This window comes from Bubalus kerabau, chromosome 8 (assembly GCF_029407905.1).
Source record: "Bubalus kerabau isolate K-KA32 ecotype Philippines breed swamp buffalo chromosome 8, PCC_UOA_SB_1v2, whole genome shotgun sequence".
Taxonomy (NCBI): domain Eukaryota; kingdom Metazoa; phylum Chordata; class Mammalia; order Artiodactyla; family Bovidae; genus Bubalus; species Bubalus kerabau.
Window position 1 is genome coordinate 116,424,156 of NC_073631.1, and position 16,126 is coordinate 116,440,281.

Here is a 16,126-nt window from a genome sequence, read left to right on the forward strand (position 1 = left end):
TATGCCCATGAATCAAGGCAAATTGGAAGTGGCCAAACAGGCGATGGCAAGAGTGAACATCGACATTTTAGGAATCAGCGAAATAAAATGGACTGAAAGACAGTGAAAGTGAAGTCGCTCAGTCATGTCTGACTCTTTGCAACCCTGTAGACCATAGCCTACGAGGCTCTTCCATCCATGGGATTTTCCAGGCAAGAATACTGGAGTGGATTTCCATTTCCTTCTCCAGGAGATCTCCCCGACACAGGGATTGAACCCAGGTCTCCCACATTGTGGGCAGATGCTTTAACATCTGAGCCACCAGAATAGGTGGATTTAACTCAGATGACCATTATATCTACTACTATGGGCAAGAATCCCTTAGAAGAAATGGAATAGCCCTTATATTCAACAAGAGTCCAAAATGCAGTTCTTGGGTGCAATCTCAAAAATGACAGAATGATCTCTGTTCATTTCCAAGGCAAACCATTCAATATCATGGTAATCCAAGTCTATGCCCCAACCAGTAATGCTGAAGAAGCTGAAGTTGAATGGTTCTATGAAGACCTACAAGAACTTCTAGAAGTACCACCCAAAAAAGATGTCCTTTTCATTATAGTGGACTGGAATGCAAAAGTAGGAAGTCAAGAAACACCTGGAGTAACAGGCAAATTTGGCTTTGGAGTACAGTATGAAGCAGGGCAAAGGCTAGTAAAGTTTTGCCAAAAGAACACACTGGTCATAGCAAACATCCTCTTCCAATAACACAAGAGAAGACTCTACATCACCAGATGATCAATACCAAAATCAGACTGCTTATATTCTTTGCAGCCAAAGATGGAGAAGCTCTATACAGTCAGCAAAAACAAGACGGGGAGCTGACTGTGGCTCAGATCGTGAGCTCCTTATTGCCAAATTCAGATTTAAATTGAAGAAAGTGGAGAAAACCATTAGACCATTCAGGTATGACCTAAATCAAATCCTTTGTGATTATACAGTGGAAGTGACAAATAGATTCAAGGAATTAGATCTGATAGACAGAGTGCCTGAAGAACTATGGACGGAGGTTTGTGACATTGTATAGGAGAGAGGTATCAAGACTATCCCCAAGAAAAAGAAATTCAAAAAAGCAAAATGGCTGTCTGAGGAGGCCCTACAAATAGTTGTTAAAAGAAGAGAAGTGAAAAGCAAAGGAGGAAAGGGAAGATATACGCATTTGAATGCAGAGTTCCAAAGAATAGCAAGGAGAGATAAAAAAAGCCTTCTTCAGTGATCAGTGCAAAGAAGTAGAGGAAAACAATAGAATGGGAAAGACTAGAGATCTCTTCAAGAAAATTAGAGATACCAAAGGAACATTTCATGCAAAAACGGGCTCAATAACGGACATAAATGGTATGGACCCAACAGAAGCAGAAGATATTAAGAAGAGATGGCAAGAATACACAGAAGAACTGTACAAAAAAGATCTTCATGACCCAGATAATCACGATGGTGTGATCACTCACCTAGAGCCACACATCCTGGAATGCAAAGTCAAGTGGGCCTTAGAAAACATCACTATGAGTGAAGTTAGTGGAGTTGATGGAGTTCCAGTTGAGCTATTTCAAATCCTAAAAGATGATGCTGTGAAAGTGCTGCACTCAATATGCCAGCAAATTTGGAAAACTCAGCAGTGGCCACAGGACTGGAAAAGGTCAGTTTTCATTCCAATCCCAAAGAAAGGCAGTGCCAAAGAATGTTCAAACTACCACATAATTGCACTCATCTCACATGCTAGTAAAGTAATGCTCAAAATTCTCCAAGCAGGCTTCAACAGCATGTGAACCATGAATTCCAGATGTTCAAGTTGGATTTAGAAAAGGCAGAGGAACCAAAGATCAAATTGCCAATATTCATTGTATCACAGATAAAGCAAGAGAGTTCCAGAAAAACATCTATTTCTGCTTGATTGACTATTCCAAAGGTTTTGACTGTGTGGATCACACCAAACTGTGGAAAATTCTGAAAAAGATGGGAATACCAGACCACCAGACCTGCCTCTTGAGAAATCTGTATGCAGGTCAGGAAGCAGCAATTAGAACTGGATATGAAGTAACAGACTCTTTCCAAATTGGGAAAGGAGTATGTCAGGGCTGTATATTGTCACTCTTCTCATTTAATTTCTATGCAGAATACATCATGAGAAACGCTGGGCTGGATAGAACACAGGCTGGAATAAAGGTTGCTGGGAGAAATATCAATAACCTCAGGTATGGAGATGACACTACCCTATGGTAGAAAGCAAAGAAGAACTAAAGAGCCTCTTGATTAAAGTGAAAGAGAAGAGTGAAAAAGTTGACTTAAAACTCAACATTAAGAAAACGAAGATCATGGCATTTGGTCCCATCACTTCATGGGAAATAGATGGGGAAACAGTGGAAACAGTGAGAGACTTTATTTTGGGGGGTTCCAAAATTACTGCAAATGGTGATTGCAGTCATGAAATTAAAAGACACTAGCTCCTTGGAAGAAAAGTTATGACCAACCTAGACAGCATATTAAAAAGCAGAAACATTACTTTGCCAAAAATGTTCTGTCTAGTCAAGGCTATGGTTTTTCCAGTAGTCATGTATGTATGTGAGAGCTGAACCATAATGAAGGCTGAGCACCGAAGAATTGATACTTTTGAACTGTGGTGTTGGAGAAGACTCTTGGGAGTCCCTTGGACTGCAAGGAGATCCAACCAGTCCATCCTAAAAGAAACCAGTCCTGATTATTCATTGGAAGGACTGATGTTGAAGCTGAAACTCCAATATGTTGGCCACCTGATTCAAAGAGCTGACTCATTTGTAAAGACCCTGATGCTGGGAAAGATTGAAGGCGGGAGGGAAGGGGATGACAGAGGATGAGATGGTTGGATGGCATCACCGACTCAATGGACATGAGTTTGCATATCTCTGGGAGTTGGTGATGGACAGGGAAGCCTGGCGTGCTACAGTCCATGGGTTCTCAAAGAGTCGGACACCAATGAGTGACTGAACTGAACTGAATTGAACTCACTTGGAGGAAGAAAAATATACAACTACAGTCAGCTCTAAGCCGTTCACACAGGAAAAGGGAAATATCCACTTCCAGTCTACTTGAACTCTCCTGTCCCACCTGGGGTGGGGGAGAAAAACACTTGTGAAGCTCACAGTCCAGAGGCAAAGGCTCACTAGAACAGAAATGTGCTCGTAGTACAATAGACTATGTCCCCTCCCCAACCCTGTCACCACATTACTAAAGTCTTCTTTATAGCAGCAGTTCTGTTTACCCAGTACCTCAGGTCCAGCTGATGAGAAAAATGAACAGACATACTAAAGATCAAAAAATAATAATAATAATAATTTGAGAAGACAGAGCAAGCATTAGAACCAGACATGGCAGGCATCGACTGAACAAAAATGTACAACCTAAAAGTTGAGAAAAATATTGTATTTGAGGAATTACTGAGGACTATAGCTTGGGAGACACTCTCTCAGATGACTCTGAGGAACTGTTCCAAAGAAGTAGTGGAGGAGAGAGGATATATAGGAGTCTTTTTGAAAACAAAACAAAAGAAAATAAAATGCATGGTCAAACATCAGAAGATCACTTCTCATCACAAAAAAAAAACCCAGACACTCAAGTTAATGATTGTAGAGCTTTTGTATATATGGGAAGATGTAAGAGTCTGGGCTCATTGAAACCACTCCTTTGATATGCATGTTAGCTATCTAGGGCCAGTATCCTCTTTTTTTCCATTCTAAATTCCCCTCAGGGCACACTATCAGAGGCTGCAATGCTGATGACCTGATGGTGGGCAACATTCATTGCTTATTGAGATGGCAGGCAAGCTTTCTTTGTCCACAGAGGGATCTTGGAATGATTAGACCAGGAATTTAAAACAACTAAGATGAATATTCTAGGGCTCTAATGTAAGAACAAATGGGCCATATAGGCAGAGACAAGAAATCCTAAGAAAAAAAACAAAAATAAATGCTTTCAATTAAAAGTAATATAACAGGAAAGAAGAATACCTTTGATGTTCTAGTTAGACCAGTCCAGATTATAGTCTTCAGGACCAGTTACTGCTGAAAAAACCAAGCCAAAATGACTGGCTGGAGAAATGAGTGATTCATAGTCTGAGGCAGGAAATACATAAAGTGACCTGGGGCCATCTTATTCAACTTATATTTGCATCTTGATGCAAACAAACTAAACTGTAAATAAATCATGAGATAATCCATGAAATCTAATGAAAGGATAGTTGACAATATAAAAAATTTATACTACCTTTGAATTAGTAGTTATATTTTTTAATCTTTTTGTTTTAAATATGCATCCTAAAATATTTACAGGTAAAATGATACAATATCTATTATTTGCCTCAAAATAACCCAGGGTTAGGATGGGAAGTATGTTGAATACACATGAAACATGAATGGTCAGGAGTTGATAACTGTCAAAGCTTGATGATGGATATATGGAGGTTTTTATATTACTCCTTTGCAAATGTCTGAAATGTTCTTCAGTAAAAGATTTCACATGTATGTATGCCTTTGTAATTACTATTAATATATATTATATTCCAGACACTCCGATATGCATTTTTTACAGGAATATTTATTCCTTATAAACACTCTAGAATGAAGGTACTATTATTCTGATGTTAAAAGCAAGGAAACTGTGGTTCAAATACTGAGAAACATGCCCAAGGTCATCGTATTGGGCCAAACAGTGATGCAATTCAAAGTACGTCTGACTACCATGCTCATTCTTAACCACTACACACTACAGCCTCTCCTAGGTTCCTTCTCAGCTCCATCCATTCTGTAGTTTATACCAGGTCAAAGGTAGATGAGGGGAAAATAGTTCACTCTGTTTCCCACATGGTGAATGAGTAGCAAGCCTGCAATTAGGGAAGGCAAGGAGGATGGTTTCAGACTTCATGGATCTTATTTAGTCTCTGTCCAATATCGAGAAGCCAAACATGGGAGACATAGTCGGGGAAAAAAATCATTAAAAAAAGTTTCTCCAGGGGTTTTAAGATGTCAAGCACCCGCAGCTGAAAGAAAGGCTGTAAAGTGAAAAAACCCAGTGCTTCAGAAAAGAAGTGACTTACGCCGTGAGCCCAGATCCACCACTTCTAGAAAATTCCTTCAGCTCCCCAAGGTTCAGTTTCCTTTTCAATGAAAAGGGACAATAAAACCAATCTTTCAGGCTTGTCATGAAGCTTTTGTAGAATGATTTCTACAAAGATCTCTAGGGAATGGCAGCCACTCAATAAGCAGGCAGTGCTGCTAAATGCATTGAAATACTGATATGGAAAACTGTGGAAACCTAACAGCGATAGATTAGAACACATTGTAGTTTAACAATCCAGCTGCAGTTACAGGTTATATTCTTTCTTCAGAGTAGCTCATCTGCTCCCTATAGCCACCCCTCCTTCACCCCATACCATGTGCCTTGAGGGATACAGCGTTTCTTGTGAAGTGTTGGGTGAATCAAAACAGGAAGTCAGTAGGGAAGGTTCTAATCCTTTCTTGTCAACCTCTACGAGTCTTGGAGAGTCAGTTGTTCTCTGGAATTTGGTTATTTTTCAGTGTAAAGGGAGTTAGAATAGGTTTAATGGAATGTTGTTTAAATTGTCTTCCAGTTCTGCAGGTCTGCTTTGGGTCACTAACATGTCTTGAAGGAAAGCCACAGGTTTCTAGGTAACGTTATCACAACAGACACTGTCTAGAAAGTTCACTGTTAAGACAAGGTCAGCCCCTCCTAACAAAAGAGTAAGTGTACAGTACATTACCCATCCCACAGCTTCTGCCAACCACCATTCCACTCACTGATTCTGTGACTTTGCCTAATTTGTATATAAGTGGATTCATACAGTATTTGTATTTCTGTGACTGGTTTATTCAACTAAAGAATAATGTTCTCACATTTCATCCATATTGTCTCATAATGGCATGATTTCCTTCTTTTTTAAGGCTGAATAATATTCCACTGCCTGTCAATACCACACTTTAATCCACTCATCTGTCAATGGGCATTCAGGTTGTTTCCACCTCTTAGCTAGTATTGGCTAGTTCTTGGCTAGTATTGCAAGCTGCCACTTGGAATAGTGCTGCAATGAACATGGAAGTGCTAATATTTCTTCAAGATCCAGTTTTCAATTTTTTTGGATAAATGCCCAGGAGTGGAATTGTATCATATAGTACTTCTAACTTTAAGTTTTTGAGGCACCTCCAGACTGTTTTGTGGTTAGATATCATCTTAAGTATTCTTACCATAATAAAATAAAATTTAAAAATTTGAAAACTATGATGGTTTATGTAGTAGTTATAGGAATGACTATAAAACCATAGGTCTGTGAGACAAACAGATCACAACACTATGTAATATTGGGTTGGCAAAGAAGTTTGTTTGGGTTTTTCGTAAGTATGGAAATCCTCCAATGAACTTTTTGGCTAATAGAAAACAGAAAGTTATCATGATGAAAAAAAAAAAATCCCAATGCATCAACTGGGCAAACACCACTCAAAATATGAAAAAGGAAGAAGTTAAGCAAAATGTGTGTGTACACCTACACACATGTACACATGCATCTCTCTACACATACATGTATATGATACATAAAATGGAACCGAATTACAGAGGCCATAACCAAAAGTAGAGAATACTTCCATAAGTGTTTTAGACTCAGAAACATTATAATAAGAACACAAACTCAAAAACACAAAGTTCCAGAGGAGATGGTAGAACAAAGAATGAAAAGAAACTAGAAACTTGAAGAAACAAAGTGAAGACAAAAGGTATTATCATTACAGGATCCATCAAAGAGTTAGAAGCAAAGGGGTAAGAAAACATATAAGTCAAAAATAGATGTCTTATTAATAGGAAAAGCTTAATAAGAAACACAACAGATACAAATCTGAAAGACTAGAAGATACAACAGTTAGAGAAAAACTAAAACATGAGTAGAACCGACCATAAATTCTACTTTAAAAGGACTGGTGTTGCTGGAGTAAACAAATCAATAAATACAACCGAGGAAGCATAATCTAATAACTTCTCTGAAATGGGGAAAATATCCCAAACTAAAATCTAACTCTCTAGGAAAAACGAGCACATTTCATTCCTGGGAAACTTGATACAGAATATTCAATATTGAATTTTCATCTGATATAACATATCACATTCCAAGCACAAAGAAGAAATTCTTAAGTTATCCAAGAAAAATGCAAATGAGGAACTGTGGAAGGGGGTCAGGCTAGCTTCACAATTTTCTATAATCAACACATAAACAGTAGCACTGGTGGTTTCACAAGAGAATGTTAATATTCCACACCTGGGAAAAGTAAAAATAATACATAGCAAAAAGTGGGAGGTTGGAGAGAGGAGATGGAAAAATATCTGCAGCTTTTTCTTTGTATGACGTCTAAACGGAAACCACTTAGTGTTTTGCATAAATTCTTAATCCTTGAAACTTCTGTCTGGAATAAATAAATCATCAACTTACCAAGGACCAAGGTCTGGCTCTGAATATAAATGTGTGTGTGGTACAAACTAGTGATGAGCTGTAGCTTGCCCTGTTACTTTTGAGTTATATTTGCTTCCAGAATATGCATGTGAAACTGGACATATTTTCAAGAAAAAGAAGTTGATTATCACTTAGTATAAATCATTTATTAGAGTTGCATTTATTACTCTTAAACAGGAGTTGGCAAATTTGAAAAGGGCCAGCAGTTAGACTTTTGCAGTCACAGCCTCTCAGCCCTGGTTGGAACACAAAAGCAACCTCAGATCACAGTAAACTAGTAAATGGATTAGATAACTGTGTTACACTGAAACAGGTGGCAGGCTGTATATGACCCATGGAAGGTAGGTAGTTTGTGCACTCTTGCTCCAGAGGAGAATCTTGTGTGTATTGTGCCATCAAAAACATTTTTTTAAGTGTTGAATGTTCTAAAAACACAAACTTTTGTCTACCTTTTGTGATAAATTGTTCATCACTAAAATAGGGGCACACTGTTGAAAGTAACATAGAGACAAGTTTGTGACTAGAATAAAAATTATATATAGTCCCACCCCTAAATTAGAGGCTATTTTACATGAAAATCTTTCCTTCTTTTTGTGTGTCTTGTTTTTCTAGTGGTAACATATTAATGATTTTATATCTTGACTCTTATACATAACATTATATCATAGAGAATATTGAGAACAACTAAAACTTTTATAAGCATGAAAAAGGCCTGCCCTGTTAAATACAAGATGTATAAGCATCACATGAATAAATCCCTCAGCTTCCCCTCCTACAACCTTTCCACTCCCATGCGGGCACCCCCGTCTATTCCTCTTCCCTCTGCCCCTTCCCGTAGCCTTCTCATAAGCTCCATTGCCCTTGTCTTGGCCAGTCTCACCTTCTCTTGCAGAACTGGTGAGATCTCAGCTCCTCTCCAGGAAAGCTACCCGATCTGGTATTTGCTTTATTTGAAAAAAATTGTGTTTTCTACTCCTGCAGTCTCTGACCACAGGAAGGTGAGGCTGGGTGGAGTGAAGACTACATTTTGTGGTTAAATAGAAGCAGAAAGCATTTCCCACGAATTTGCTTGGTGCTTCAGTGTTGCTCTCTGAAACCTTTATCCCCATGCACCTGCTGAACCACTAAGATTCCAAAATCTTAGCCATTGCTTTGGATTATAGCCCTGGCTCCAGAAAGCCCTGTGAAATGGTCCCAATTTTTTTTAAATCACAATTAGCATTGATTTATAATTTTTGTTACTTTCAGGTGTACAGCAAATTTATATATATATCTTTGAAGATGGTTGGATGTCATCACTGACTCGATGGACATGAGTTTCAGCAAGCTCTAGGAGTTGGTGATGGACAAGAAAGCCATGGTGTGCTGTACGCATGGAGTCGCAGAGTCGGACACGATTGAGCAACTGAACTGAACTGGTGACTCAGGGATAAAGAATCCACCTGCCAATGCAGGAGACATGGATTCAATCCCTGGGTTGGAAAGATCCTCTGGAGAAGAAATAAAAACCCACTCCAGTGGTAAAGAAACTGCCTGCCAGTGCAGGAGATGTAAGAGATGTGGGTTTGATCCCTGCATTGGAAAGATCCACTGGAGGAGGTCACTGCAACCCACTCCAGTATTCTTGCCTGGAGAATTCCATGGACAGTGGAGTCTGGTGGGCTACAGTCCATAGGGTTGCACAGAGTTGAATATGACTTAGCAAATAAACAACAGTATATATATGTATATATATATATATATATTCAGATTCTTTTCCATTATAGGTTATCATAAAATATTGAATGTAGTTTACTGTACTATGCAGTAGGTCCTTGCTGTTTATCTATTTCATATACAGTAGATTGTATCTGTTAATCCCAAAGTCATATTTTATCCCTCCCCACTTCCTCTCCCCTTTAGTAACCATTAGTTTGTTTTCTATGTCTGTGAGTCTATTTATGTTTTGTAAGTAAGTTCGTTTGTATTTTAGATTTCACATATAAGTGATATTGGTTAATATTCATTTTTCTCTGACTTACTTCACTTCATACGATAATTTTTAGCTCCATCCATGTTTCTGCAAATGGCTTTATTCTTTTCTACTGCTGAGTAATATTCTTTTGTGTGTGTGTGTGCATATATATATCACATTTTCTTAAACCATTCATCTGTTGATGAACATTTAGGTTGTTTCCATGTCTTGCCTATTATAAATAATGCTGCTATGAACATAGGGATGCACATATCTTTTTGATTTAACATTTTTTATCTTTTCCAGATATATGCCCAGGAGTGGGATTGCTGGTTCACATGACACATCTATTTTTAGTTTTCTGAGGAACCTCCATACTCTTTTCCATTCAGGCTGTACCAATTTACATTCCCAACAACAGTGTAGGGTTCCCTTTGCTCCACACCCTCTCCAGCATTTGTCATTTATAGACTTTTTGAAGATGGTGAAATGGCCCAAATTCTGCTCAGTATAGTATCTGCTGTGGTCTGCCACTGAGATCCACCCCCACCACAGTTTCAGGACTGAAGCCTCCAGTCTCCCTGCTGACAGGAGTGTTCAGTACAGTCGCTCTTCGCCTTTTCATACTGTTCATGGGATTCTCAAGGCAAGAATACTGAAGTGGTTTGCTGCCAGGAGCCAGCGAGAGACATTCCACTCATGACAAAGGTCATGAGGAAGGAGGCTCGGCATACGCAAAGGCGGGATCGAGCCTCAGGAGTCCCCCTGGATATTCTCGAGCATCTACCCCCAAAAAACCAGAGTCTGCCTACTTTATTGCTTTGTGCTCTCACCTCTGACTTTACTGGGGGCTGTCCCCCACCACCATCTCGCTCTCTCTGTCAAAGAGTTAACTTACAGCTCCAATTAATAAAGTTCCTGGGCAACTAGGAGTGTTTAAATCCAAACCCCTCAGATAGCTCTCTAACTCGCCTGACAAGTTTACCCGGACTCCTACAGCTATGCATACGATTGTTTACAGTCTCCCAGCCTCAAGAGGCACGGGAAGCTTGAGATATTCAAATAGCTTAGAGCCTCTCAGAGAGTTAGAAACTGTCAGAATAAAACTAGTAAAAGATTTCATTGATGAGCCAATGCTTGCTGCCAAGTTTTCACATCCCCTGTATTGTATCCTTGAATGTGTATTAATTAATACAGTTGGTATGTAGAAAAAATATAAGTAGTGGCCTTGGTGTTAGCAACTTTAGACCCTTAAGGTAATAAATTCTTTCCTTTGTTGTAAACCCATTACACATCCGCCTATAGGAATGCAATTTTATCTAACACCTTCAGAAGATGGCGCCAAACCTTAAAATAATTACTCTTAGAGAAAATAAGTCTTTGTCAAGAGTCATAAAATGTTAATAGGCCTTCTGGCCAGAAGATGATGTAAATCACCTAAACAATTTGTATACGATAAATTTGCAGGAAAGAAACCCTGGTTTTTGATAAGGATCAAAGACTGCTGACTTTGCATCCCCTATTATCCTCTATGTGTAACTTAGGGTATATAAGCCCCTGTTGAAAACAAAAGCTACAGGCCTTGCTAGCCAAAGCTTGGTCTCCCCATGTCATTCTTCCCCTCAATTTCCAGCTGAGTCTCACTCTGGAGCGCGGAAATCCTCTGCGACCATTTATTTGCCTGGGCTTCTAAGACCCACTCGAGAAGGTGTCTAAGGTGGGGCACCTTCCGCTATTCGAGAGGGCGCCTGTGGCCTCCATGGTCAGAGCTAACCTGGTGTCACAGGTTATATTGATTTTCCGCGTAAACCAAGCTACTCAGCTTCTTTTCTCCACTGAATTTTCCTACTGAGCTATCCTCATTCTATTACTCTTTATATCTCTAATTAACATTTGAATAGGTCGCCGAAGTCGTCTCTCCTTCAAATACCCTGGATCAGCCGGGGCTGGACCTCGGCAGTTTGCCATTCCCTTCTCCAGTGGACCATGTTTTCTCAGAACTCTCCAATATGACCAGTCCTTCTTGGGTGGCCCTACACAGCGTGGCTTATAGTTTCATTGAGTTAGACAAGGCTGCGATTCATGTGATGAGCTTGGTTAGTTTTCTGTGATTGTGGTTTTCATTCTGTCTGCCCTCTGATGGAGACAGCTAAGAGGCTTGTGGAAGCTCCCTGATGGGAGAGACTGACTCTGGGGCAATCTGGGTCTTTTTCTTATGGGCTAGCCGGCGCCCTCCCACAGCCTTATGGCATCCCCTCAGGGTTATTCTCAGCTGAAGAGATTCCTCTCTTCCGAGATGGTGCCCCCTACTCCCACAGCACTCACATTTTAGGACTGGTCCCTGCAGAGGCACAAGGATCCCAGTTTGGGACCAGTCTGCCCCACCCTCCAAGCTCCAGAACCAGGTGATGCTGATGCAGCCTCTTGTGACTCATCACAGCTCAGCGTCTCCTTCCGCCCTGTCCTACATCCTTCAGGACCACACAGGTTTCCATCCCAAGAGCTCTCCTAAAGAAAGTCCACTCCTGCAGCATTTTTATCTCAGAATCTGCTCCTGGTGAACTTAGCCAGTGACACCCGTCCAAGCACACGGTGTGATCTTTCTCCCCCAGTTGAGCAGAAAGCGGGGAAGACCTGGGGAGGTGGGGCCTGGCTTAGCATCCTGCGGACCCTGTTGTGGACTCTGGTGGAACGTAGGGCTTGGGGCATTTTCTGGTGACTGCATCCTTTGAGATTATTTTAGTCCTTCTGAAAGCTGGCTATCCTTACAAGTGTACTTTCATACTTCAGAAGCAATGTCTCTATCTAGTATACAAAACCAAAGTTACAGAGGACTTAAAAAAAAATCAGAATTGAATTAAATGCATTCGTATACCTAGGAAGGTGTACCGACAGTTTCATGATAGTTTTCTTTCCAGGCAGGTTGCTTTTTTTTTTTTTTTTTAAATTCTGCGCTCATGTGTGTTCATCAGTCACTTTCTTCTTTTTGTTTTTAATCTTAAGTTGTTTGTGAAATATAGTATTAATAGAGGAAATGGCTCATATAAATTTTAGTTCAGTTCAGTCTCTCAGTCGTGTCCAACTCTTTGCGACCCAATGAATCGCAGCACACCAGGCCTCCCTGTCCATCACCAACTCCCAGAGTTCACTCAGACTCACGTCCATCGAGTCAGTGATGCCATCCAGACATCTCATCCTCTGTCATCCCCTTCTCCTCTTGCCCCCAATCCCTCCCAGCATCAGGGTCTTTTCCAGTGAGTCAACTCTTCGCATGAGGTGGCCAAAGTACTGGAGTTTCAGGTTTAGCATCATTCCTTCCAAAGAAATCCCAGGGCTGATCTCCTTCAGAATGGACTGGTTGGATCTCCTTGCAGTCCAAGGGACTCTCAAGAGTCTTCTCCAACACCACAGTTCAAAAGCATCAATTCTTTGGCGCTCAGCCTTCTTCACAGTCCAACTCTCACATCCATACATGACCACAGGAAAAACCATAGCCTTGACTAGACGGACCTTTGTTGGCAAAGTAATGTCTCTGCTTTTCAATATGCTATCTAGGTTGGTCACACTTTCCTTCCAAGGAGTAAGCGTCTTTTAATTTCATGGCTGCAATCACCATCTGCAGTGATTTTGGAGCCCCCAAAAATAAAGTCTGACAGTGTTTCCACTATATCCCCGTCTATTTCCCATGAAGTGATGGGACCGGATGCCATGAACTTCATTTTCTGAATGTTAAGCTTTAAGCCAACTTTTTCACTCTCCACCTTCACTTTCATCAAGAGGCTTTTTAGTTCCTCTTCACTTTCTGCCATAAGGGTGGTGTCATCTGCATATCTGAGGTTATTGATATTTCTCCCAGAAATCTTGATTCCAGCTTGTGTTTCTTCCCATCCAGCATTTCTCATGATGTACACTGCATATAAGTTAAATAAGCAGGGTGACAATATACAGCCTTGACATACTCCTTTTCCTATTTGGAACCAGTCTGTTGTTCCATGTCCAGTTCTAACTGTTGCTTCCTGACCCGCATGCAGTTTTCTCAAGAGGCAGATCAGGTGGTCTGGTATTCCCATCTCTTTCAGACTTTTCCACAGTTTATTGAGATCCACACAGTCAAACGCTTTGGCATAGTCAATAAAGTAGAAATAGATGTTTTTCTGGAACTCTCTTCTTTTTCCATGATCCAGCGGATGTTGGCAATTTGATCTCTGGTTCCTCTGCCTTTTCTAAAACCAGCTTGAACACCAGGAAGTTCACGGTTCACATATTGCTGAAGCCTGGCTTGGAGAATTTTGAGCATATAAATTTACAGCACACTAAATTTTCAGTTGTCACAAACTGAACACTCCCCAAACGAGCACTCAACTCAAGACACAGAATGTTGTTGGCAGACCAAAACCCCTTATGCCCTCTATGGGTGACCTCTCACTGAACTTGTGATAGCATAGATTAACATTAGCTGTTTTTCTACTTTATAACAATGAAATCATGCATGAGGTATTGTGTTGTATCTGGCTTTTTTTGCTTACCATTGTATTTTGAGATGTATCCATATTGTTACATGTAGCAATAAGTTGTGTATTTTCACTGCTGTATACTATTTCTTTTTATTTTTTTATTTAATTTAATTTTATTTTTAAACTTTACAAAATTGTATTAGTTTTGCCAAATATCAAAATGAATCCGCCACAGGTATACATGTGTCCCCCATCCTGAGCCCTCCTCCCTCCTCCCTCCCCATACCACCCCTCTGGGTCGTCCCAGTGCACTAGCCCCAAGCATCCAGTATCGTGCATCAAACCTGGACTGGCAACTCGTTTCTTACATGATATTTTACATGTTTCAATGCCATTCTCCCAAATCTTCCCACCCTCTCCCTCTCCCACAGAATCCATAAGACTGTTCTATACATCAGTGTCTCTTTTGCTGTCTCGTACACAGGGTTATTGTTACCATCTTTCTAAATTCCATATATATGCGTTAGTATACTGTATTGGTGTTTTTCTTTCTGGCTTACTTCACTCTGTATAATAGGCTCCAGTTTCATCCACCTCATTAGAACTGATTCAAATGTATTCTTTTTAATGGCTGAGTAATACTCCATTGTGTATATGTACCACTGCTTTCTTATCCATTCATCTGCTGATGGACATCTAGGTTGCTTCCTTGTCCTGGCTATTATAAACAGTGCTGCAATGAACATTGGGGTACACATGTCTCTTTCCCTTCTGGTTTCCTCAGTGTGTATACCCAGCAGTGGGATTGCTGGATCATAAGGTAGTTCTATTTCCAGTTTTTTAAGGAATCTCCACACTGTTCTCCATAGTGGCTGTACTAGTTTGCATTCCCACCAACAGTGTAAGAGGGTTCCCTTTTCTCCACACCCTCTCCAGCATTTATTATTTGTAGAATTTTGGATTTCAGCCATTCTGACTGGCGTGAAATGGTCCTCATAGTGGTTTTGATTTGCATTTCTCTGATAATGAGTGATGTTGAGCATCTTTTCATGTGTTTGTTAGCCATCTGTATGTCTTCTTTGGAGAAATGTCTATTTAGTTCTTTGGCCCATTTTTTGATTGGGTCATTTATTTTTCTGGAGTTGAGCTGTAGGAGTTGCTTGTATATTCTCGAGATTAGTTGTTTGTCAGTTGCTTCATTTGCTATTATTTTCTCCCATTCTGAAGGCTGTCTTTTCACCTTGCTTATAGTTTCCTTTGATGTGCAGAAGCTTTTAAGGTTAATTAGGTCCCATTTGTTTATTTTTGTTTTTATTTCCAATATTCTGGGAGGTGGGTCATAGAGGATCCTGCTGTGATATATGTCAGAGAGTGTTTTGCCTATGTTCTCCTCTAGGAGTTTTATAGTTTCTGGTCTTACATTAAGATCTTTAATCCATTTTGAGTTTATTTTTGTGTATGGTGTTAGAAAGTGTTCTAGTTTCATTCTTTTACAAGTGGTTGACCAGATTTCCCAGCACCACTTGTTAAAGAGATTGTCTTTAATCCATTGTATATTCTTGCCTCCTTTGTCAAAGATAAGGTGTCCATAGGTGCGTGGATTTATCTCTGGGCTTTCTATTTTGTTCCATTGATCTATATTTCTGTCTTTGTGCTGGTACCATACTGTCTTGATGACTGTGGCTTTGTAGTAGAGCCTGAAGTCAGGTAGGTTGATTCCTCCAGTTCCATTCTTCTTTCTCACGATCGCTTTGGCTATTCGAGGTTTTTTGTATTTCCACACAAATTGTGAAATTATTTGTTCTAGCTCTGTGAAGAATACTGTTGGTAGCTTGATAGGGATTGCATTGAATCTATAAATTGCTTTGGGTAGTATACTCATTTTCACTATATTGATTCTTCCAATCCATGAACATGGTATGTTTCTCCATCTGTTAGTGTCCTCTTTGATTTCTTTCACCAGTGTTTTATAGTTTTCTATATATAGGTCTTTAGTTTCTTTAGGTAGATATATTCCTAAGTATTTTATTCTTTCCGTAGCAATGGTGAATGGAATTGTTTCCTTAATTTCTCTTTCTGTTTTCTCATTATTAGTGTATAGGAATGCAAGGGATTTCTGTGTGTTGATTTTATATCCTGCAACTTTACTATAGTCATTGATTAGTTCTAGTAATTTTCTGGTGGAGTCTTTAGGGTTTT